This window comes from Pteropus alecto, unplaced genomic scaffold (genome assembly GCF_000325575.1).
Source record: "Pteropus alecto unplaced genomic scaffold, ASM32557v1 scaffold984, whole genome shotgun sequence".
Taxonomy (NCBI): domain Eukaryota; kingdom Metazoa; phylum Chordata; class Mammalia; order Chiroptera; family Pteropodidae; genus Pteropus; species Pteropus alecto.
Window position 1 is genome coordinate 4,695 of NW_006434882.1, and position 9,529 is coordinate 14,223.

The window sequence follows — 9,529 nt, forward strand, 5'->3', positions numbered from 1 at the left end:
TCATCTCCTCCAACTGGATATCCAATATGTAATGTTGAATTCAAACTTTAAGTTTATACATTTTAAGAGTAAATAAGGTGTTCATATGTTGACCGAACATAGAATACAAACACTGTTTATACCAATATACACTCTCTTTTCCACGGCTGCACAATCTTTCATAGTTTCAGTATTCCATACTGACAGACTGTCTGATCTTGGGGGTAGAAAGCAGCTCTAGGGGTGACATTGTTTAAAAAAACATTAAAAAGCAGTCCTCCCAATATTTTTTTATAATGCTACCAAACAGAATATAAGAACATCTTATGTATGATGGGTTCGATAACATCTTTTTTAGAGCTAAAAGTACAAAAGTACATTGTGTTAAAATTGGATAATATTATGACCTTGATAATGTCTACCTTTAATGACTCCAATGTGTTATTTCAGGTATTTCAATGCCTTGGATTTAGTTTGGAATTAATTTACGATTTAAAAATTAAAGCAGAATTCATTTTAGGTGAGATAATATTATGAGTTCACTCATCCAGAATAATTAAGATTCCAACCAGTAGTAGAGAATGACAAAAATTAATGTAGTGAGATTGTGATAAATAAGAAACAATTTTTATGAAGTTACATTTTATAATCACGAACAATTAATTTCAGAAGGAATTTTCTCAATGCAACCATAACATCTTTGCTTCTCAGACAATATATTATGGAGTTAAACACTGGTGTCACAATGGCATTAAAAAGAGAAAGAAATCTGTCCATTCCTGTTGAACGACTAGAATTTGGTCTCAAATATGTAATGATGTCTGATCCAAAGATAAAGCCACAACTATGAGATGGGAAGAACAAGGGGGGAATGCCTTGGCTCGCCCAATTGCTGATGGCAGCTTCAGGATGGTCAAGATTATTTTCACATAAGATCCAAGAATCAACATAAAAAGAATAGCGACAACTAGGACAGTAACTACATCAAGCTTACCTACTGAAGGTATATCACAGAAAAAGTGATTTAACTTATGAGATCAACAGAATCGTAGAGAGAAGGTCTGGTAGGTGAAGCCTACATGTCCTGTAATTCCAGTCATCCAACAGCCTGCTGCCAATTTAATACACAGCCAAGTGTTCATGATGAGCGGGTAGAGTTGCAAATGACCACATACCTGTCATAAGCCATAATGGTTAGAATAAAGCAGTCTGTGCCTCCCAAGACCAGAAAGAAATACATTTGAGTTGCACAGGCCAGAAAAAACATTTTTCTATTTTGACTGCAAAGACTTATTCACAATCTTGGAACAGTGACTGACACATATTTTCGAAGAAGGTCGGTCCTCAAGGAAAAAGTACATAGGGATCCGACATAAAAATCCACCCTGGTTATAATAATAATGAGGCTATTTCCCATCAGAATGATCACATAGATGATCAGAAACACCCCGAAAAGAAATCCTTATAGTCAGGAACATTAGAAAATCCAAGCAGGATGAAACCCATCGATGCAGAGCCGTTTCCCTAGGAGGATTCCTGTCCTGTGGATTCCATATAGGAACAAAACGATTGTGAGGCTTGGAGGTCACTTCAGTCCACTAGGCCCAATTGCAGAACAGGACACATTAAATATATGGTTTCAAATCCAGTGACACGGGATAGATATCCAGTGTTTCTGTTTGTTGGTTTTACATTTGGGAAATATATTTCAAATCTAAAAGCCTAAAATTCCAATATATAGAAACAGCAGAAAATCTTAACTGTCTTCTTTCTTTTCATATTAACAATATGAATAAATGCATAACACAGCCAAACTGACTGCATTAAAGTAAGAGCAAAGCATGCCAGGTGGGCTGATCTCAGGGTCAGAACTGCTCTAGGGACTGAAACAATCTACAATTTCTACTTTTCGTTACTTTCTTCTCACTAATCTTATACTCCTCCCTCCTTAGTTCAGTGAATCCTCTATTCTGACATTCATATTAGTTTTTCACAGCATATCCGAAAGATAAAAGTTTCTTCTTAGCTCACCTCTGCTGTGGCTCAAAAATGTCAAGAGGAATCAATGACCTAGGACATTTCAGATTCCAATAATACGTTCTATAAACTGAGACTGAGGGCACTTCTTGAATCTTCTCCTTCCATCTCTATTTTTGTTCTTCCGGCCTTTATTTCTCTTTTATATTTCTTTTCACATTTTGTTTGTGATTTTTCCGTTTTATGTCTTCTCAAAATTTCAAGATTTTCTATCACCTCAGAAGTTATCCCTTATGAAAAATAATTGCAACAAAAAGATAACTGAATTTTAAGAGTCCCAGATATATTTGATGAATGGATCAGGAAATCAATCCATATATATTTTGTAATGTAGATAGTAGTTTATTTTGTATAAATTTAAAGTACGTATTGTATAGAACAGATGCTAATGCTAAAGATGCTGATGTAAGCACTATGAGCTCAGTTTCTGTCTTCAGAGACTAAGGGTGAAGTCAGACAGATGAGTCAAGTATCACTCTAGAGTGTGTGGAATCGACGCAGAGAGATTCCCAGGTGTTACGGGCACACCAGACAATTTAAGAAAGCAACATCTACTCTGAGATTTTGTCAGATCTAACAGTCATGTCACAATCATGTTGTTATTTTTTATGTTAAAGCAAAGAAAATAAAACATTTCCCAGGACAAAGAAGATGCCTTCATATCCTTATTTAGTTTTGTATTCCAATAGCGACTTGAGTGCTTAAATAGGTGAGTGGTTTATAAATATTTCCATCAGGAAAATTTAACGAGATTTCAGTTCTCACTGACAAGAACTTCACATCGAGTGACTTTAAATGGAAATTAATTCTATTTTGTAATATGTTCTTATTTAAACCATTAGAGCTTAATTTTCCTTATTTGAAACTATATGCGGTGATAATAATATGTAACTCAGGGAAATGTTTTGAGGAGTAAGTTAAATTCTTGATTTAAAATAGAGAGTTGCAGTTCTATTAGGTATTGCTATCATGATCGTCATCACACTTATTATCATGCTTATTGTTTTTATCATTACTGTTTTAACATTTCTTTTCTTTTCTTTTTGAGCTTTGCTCATCTTTCATCCTGCCCTAGAAGTAGCCTTTTCTGTCTAGGAGAAAAGACGATGTACAGGGAAGTGTTTTGTCAGGAAGACTGAGCTTAAAATTAGTACATTATTCTGTGCTGTGTAGATACAAACCTGCAGCAATACCTGGGGAAAAACATGCTAACTTACCGGGCTTCTGTTTTTAATTTTTTTCTCTCATCTGTTCCAGTCTCCTATACGTCGAGGACACAGGAAAAGTAGACATCGTTATGGACATATAAGCAAAATTAATTGCAAATATAACATAAATCTTATTTAATATATGAAAGAATCCCCAGAGATAATCTCATTTGATGTTCTTCTGAAATTGATCTACTCTCTCCATTAACTGTTAATGGTATTTTTCAGTTGTAACATGGGCATTCCAGTTCCTTTACTATTTTTTCTGTTTATCATAAACTAGCATAACCAAGGGGATAGATAGGACTGATTAATTAAAACTATTTTATATTTTTGACAATTTTTGAACATTTTTTGTATAGGAACCACTCTGTCAATGACTTCACCTGAATTTTGCATAGAGTCAGAGATAGAAAGAAGTTAAATAACTTTCCCAACATCTAGAAGGTCATGTGACCTCAATGACTTCATCTTAGCAGTGCAATGCCAATATCCATATTCTTCCTCAGAATTCAATGATCTTCATGGAACATTCAATAGAAAATATTATTTTTAATTTAATATTCCGAATAGTATCAATAAATTTAAAAAATATAAAACCATAACATCAAGATGTTTTTATATCCATTTTATATCTCATTCACCATTTTAAATTGAAAGATTAATTACTTAGCGTAAAGTCTGTATATTTTAAATTCAGAAGTTTTATCTCATAAATTAATCTGATTGGAAGAAATATATTTCTTTGATGACAATTATTAACTTGAAAAATACCATATTACTATAAAATAAGTGGCATAAAATAATTACTGCTTACGTATTTATATTTTGCTGAAACCATTGCGTGTTGCTTCTTTTGTAAAGTCTATGATCTATGTAATAGAAACCTTTAATTTATATTAGTTGAGTATCAAATTCTGCCATTCCTATTTTTCCTGAAGATCATATTTCATGTTTAAATCAATGTTCTTTTGGTAAAAATAGCCCCTTATTCATTGAAACACCTTCTTTTCCCCACGATGTGTTGCGTCTTTAACTCAATCTATTTATAAGTGGTAATTAAGAAATGAACCAAGGCATTGTCTGGATGGAATATGGTCTGAGGCGCATAGTGTCCTGGCTACTCCTCTCCACATTTCTCTCCACCCTCTCCTCATTTGAAGAGCAGAGGCAATTCCCCTTCGGGAAAGGCTGTACTAAGACATTCACAGTGTTCGAGTTGCTCTGTAGCTAAATATGAAATCTGAGGATACTAATTTTGCAATTGTTAAACATCATTTCTTAACCTCAGAGAATGTAACCTGGAAATTATCTAGATTTTATGCATCATCTAGATTGCTTCTTTTAATGTTCTCTGTTCATGCCATGATCATTTTTTTTTTTTTTTTAGTTAAAGTTTTTTCATAAAAAAAAGTGTCTGGACAGGGAATATAGTACACCAAGTCTCAAGGTTCCTCTATCAGAAAGTGAGGGTGGGAAAATGACATTAGAAGACTTTAACATGACTGGAGAGAAAGGATAGTGACTATTGATTTTGGCTATAAATTTTTGGTAAGGTATATAAAATAATTATTGCATGATTTTAATTCATTTGTAATAAAATCTTTAAAGATAGTATTGGTTAATAAAATTACATAGGTTACAAGTGTGCAATTCTATAATACAACATCTGTTTATTGACTGCGTTGTGTGGTCGTCCCCATAGTGAAATTTCTCCCTTTTACTTTTATCTACCTCTTCCCTAACTCTTTTCCTCCAGTACCACTAAACTGTTGTCTGTCTATCAGTTTTTGTTGCTTTGTTTGTTGTTTTTCATTTATTTGTTGTTTGTTGTTTATTTGTATGTTGTTTTCAGTTTTACATCATTCATGAGTGAAATCATATGATTCTCGATTTTTTAATCTGAATAATTTTGCTTAGCTTGATATTCTTGATATCCATCCATGTCATCAAAAATGGCAAAATTTCACATTTTTATGGCTGAAAAATATTCTATTGTATGTAACAAACTAATTTACTTTTTACTTCCTTGATTTGAGGATTCTTTCAGTTATCATCATTCAGTGCTCATTGGCAGTCATTAATTTTTATTATGTCCATGTTTACAATCTTAAATTTGTCCATCGCATTATGTATTTTTACAGCCCTTTTGGTTATGTTTAAAGAAATAACTCTGTTATATATTCTGATTCCTTTTTGTTTATAAAAATCTATTATCTCTTTCAAGGATCAAAGATCTTTTGGCAGATTCTCAAATTTCTCTGCTGGATGCTAAATATTTCTTAAGACATTTAGAAACAATAAGCAAGGATGAAATGCAAGAATTTTCTTTGCTACATAGTTTTATACTTACCGAATAAAAATTATGCCTTGTGACTTACATATCACATTCTCTTTAAAATATATGCAAACTACATATAAAATATAGTACATAAAACAGAAAATGTTTGAAATGCTGCCACTGTGAAGAAGTCAATATGTTCTAATACGGAGAATAGTCTGATGATTGCCAGAGGCAGGGGGTGGAGGATGGGCAAAATGGGTGAAGGTGGGAAAAGTGTACAAGCCGACAGTATAAAATAAATAAGTCACAGGGACGCATGTACGCCACAGCGTCTCTAGTTTATAGTACTCTACTGCATATCTGAAAGTTGTTAACAGAGTAGATCTTCAAAATTTTCTTCATAAGAAAAGAAATTTTTGTAACAATGTGTAGTGATGGAGGTTAGGTAGCCTTATCCTGTCGATCATTTCACAATATATAGAAACATCAACTCATGTTAGACATCTGAGATATATGGCAATTATATTTCAATTGAAAAAAGAGAATAAAGTTTTTTTTTTACATATTGTATTCTTTTTGTAATAAGTGCAAATAATAAATAAAAATATGATAAATAAATCATAAAAAAACTAACACTTCATGAAGTGGACTGTTTCCTTTTGTAGAACTGCAAAATGGGGTGGGGGAAGGCAAAAAGCTTTTATTAGATAAAAAATAAAAAGCAAGGAAGAGAAAAATATAAAATATCTGATTGGGGCTATATAGTTAGCCTGGTTTGGGGTGAGAAGGTTCAGAGTTGGGTTGGTGTTTGAAGACTGACTGACTGGATCAACTGAGTTCCTGGTCAAGCGGAGCACTTACCAGGACATGAAAGTTACGTAAGTTTTGGTTTGCTGATTGGTACCTCTGGCATGAGCGGCTCCATCTCGGTCCTAGAAATTTATTTCAACCATGTACATGATGTATTTTTTTATATGTACATACATGTATATAAATTATATACACATGCATATAAATTATACATATAATTAATTCTTTCTTACAAATGAGGAAATCGTAGCTCAGAATCAGGAAGAAATTTACCTAAGGGTACACAGCTCTTTTGACTTCAAAAACTGTACACCTAACCACTATACAGTTTTCCCCCCTCATTTATGCGAGGACAGGAGTTTATGTCCCATGAAACCAACCTATCCATGGTTTCTTTCAGAAAGTTCTTGTAAACACCGAGGGGCGCCCTTGCCTTCTAAAACTCCAGATTGAGAATACTACGAGTGCTCAAGGGCGCTTGGTGGGTCTTTGTAAACACACGGAGACTTACGGACAGTAGCCTTTGAGGAGAGCATAGAAGCTCGCTATCCTTTCCCTAGACATCTCTTCCATCATGGCTGTTCCTGAGTCCTTTTACAATAAATCCATAATCTGGTAACTAAAATGTTTCTCTGAATTCTCTGAATCACTCTAGAAGAAGGCGGTGTTTGGAACCTTTGATCAATAGCCGTCTGGTCAGAGGCATAGGTGAGAAACTTGCGTGTGAGACTGGTATCTGAAGTGTGTACGTGGGGGGTAAGTCTTGGGAGCCTGAGTCCTTAACCTGTGAGATCTGGCATCATCACCAGGTAGATGCTGTAGAAATTGAGCTGAATTGTAGAACATCCAGTTGGTGTTCTGAGCATTGCTTGGCGGTTTGGGGGGAGTCTATCCTCCTTGGATTTAGGATTATAATACCTTTAGAAGGCCAAGAACAATGACATCTCAATAGCAATGAATATATTTAGAGCCTAGATCTTGATTTCTAAATCTCATTCTCAATAAAAGAAATATGGGCTCCTTGGAGGATAAATGACTAATTTAGGGCTGGGGCAAGGAAATACAGGATGAACTTGGAGCAGCTTATACTATCAGACAATCCAGAAGTTATAAAAAAATAAATAAATAAAAAAGAAGCTATGTCAAAAAGAAACAAAAGTCAACCTAATAGAACCCTCTATGATTAAAGTGGAAAATTTGAGCAACTAATAAGTAATGATAATATTGGATTATGACCCAAAGAATAAATGTAGATGTTCTGATATAAATAATCCAATAACTAAATGATGGAGAAATAAGTCTTTTTTACAGAAGAATTCCAATTAATACATGTAGAAGGAATGAACGAAACACCAAATCATCACTAGGCAACACCACAGTAATAATTGTCGCAAGGATGATCGCATACATGGATGCTAAATTCAGTGGGCAAACATCAAGGAGAAATAGCACATTAGCATAGTCTCGAAGTATCACTCCCAATATATTTATGAATTACAAAGAGAGAAAGAGTGACTTTACAGTGGAGAAGGTCAACAGACATGGCCTTACTCAAGTGATTATTTATCATTCCAAGTTATAATCTATGTTCCTATTATGTCTCTCCTGATATGAGGTCTTCAGGAGGTCGAGCATTGCTTTTGTGCTATTCTGTAATAGGCTTAAAATATATAACCTTCAATCAGAGATTACTAGACAAACCCAAATTTAGAGACATTCTAGCAAATAACTAATAACTACTCAACCAAAACGTCAAAATCATGAAAAACAATGATGGACTGAGAAATTCACTTTGAAACTGAAGAGACACTCTACTATATGCAACGTAGGATGCAAGAATAGAAAAGGACATTAGGGGAAACACTATTGAAATCTGAATAAGATCTGCAGCTCAGTTATTATTATTGGAGCAATGACAATTTCCTGGTTTGGTAAGTGTCTTATGGTTATGTCAGCGGGTAAAATAAGGGGAATCTGAGTGAAGGAAATATGGGATTCTGTACTATTTTTGCTATTTTTTTAAGTCTAAAATTATTTTAAAATAAAAATTAAAATTAACAAGGGCTATTTAAGTAGTGGAATTATAGACTATTTATAAACTTTTTTCTCTTAAAAAAAGTAAAACTAGTTTTTGACTAAATAAAAAACCTTGGAGAAAAACCTCTTAGGATTCAGATATCTTAAGAATTCAGGATAACGATGAAAGCTGAAAGCGAGGATATCAGAATTTTCTTCTAATCCACTACTCCCAGATATTGTGCTATGAATAAGCACCCACTAAAGATATGCAGATGCAACATATTATGTGAAATTATGGCCTGCTATTCTTTTTGTTTTATAAAAGCGCAGTTATGATTTAACATTCATATACATTCTTTCTCACATATCAGGAAATTTGTAATGCATTAAGTGAATCATATCTAATTGTCTCGAGAAGCTCTGTAGGGTTGTATGGTGTAGATGTTCTCCAATGTCTTAATACATTTCACCAAGAGTGCCTTTTTTTTTACTTCCAGTTTTCTTTTGCTCTAGAAAAAAATAAGTTTAAAAAAACGCTTTGAACAAACATATGTAAAATTATTTTTGGGTAAATAAATTTATACCACATGAGGTTATGCCGACACAGTTCTTTTTAACTAAAAAGGGAAGTATTTTGATTCTACATTCAAAAGATAAAAAATGTCAAATTACTGCCCCCCAAAAGGATAAGAATTTATTTCCGTGATTCAAATAAAAGGACTTTAATGAAAAGATTTTTAAATGATGTATTACCTTCTTTGATCTACTGTAATCAATTACTAGAAATTGAATGACCTAAAACAATAAAAATTTATTCTCTCTCAGTTCGAGAACCCAGAGTCCAAAATCGCTGTGCTGGCCAGTCTCACTCCGTCCAGAGAGAATCGTTCGTTGCTTCTTCCAGGTTTTGGTGGCTCTTGACGTTCCTTGATTCTTGTGTGCATCACTCCAATCTCTGCCTGCATCTTCACATGTTCTTCTCTATGCTCTGTAACTGTTTACTAAACTACTTGTTCTTTTCTGCATTATAAGAACACTGCTCATAGTATTTAGTACCCACATTAACAATGGATGATCTCATTCGTTAAGTTAATAGCAAAGGCCTTTTTCCTCCTCAAATAAGACAACTTCTGCAAGTCCAAGATTTACATATATTAAGAGGCCATTATCAGCACAATACACATTACATTGA

The 9,529-nt window shown here is 33.7% G+C and overlaps 1 pseudogene; it reads right to left on the reverse strand.

The window, feature by feature from the left end:
- Positions 1-615: 615 nt before the first annotated feature.
- LOC107195586 overlaps positions 616-9,529 on the reverse strand; it is a 10,154-nt pseudogene continuing 1,240 nt past the window's right edge.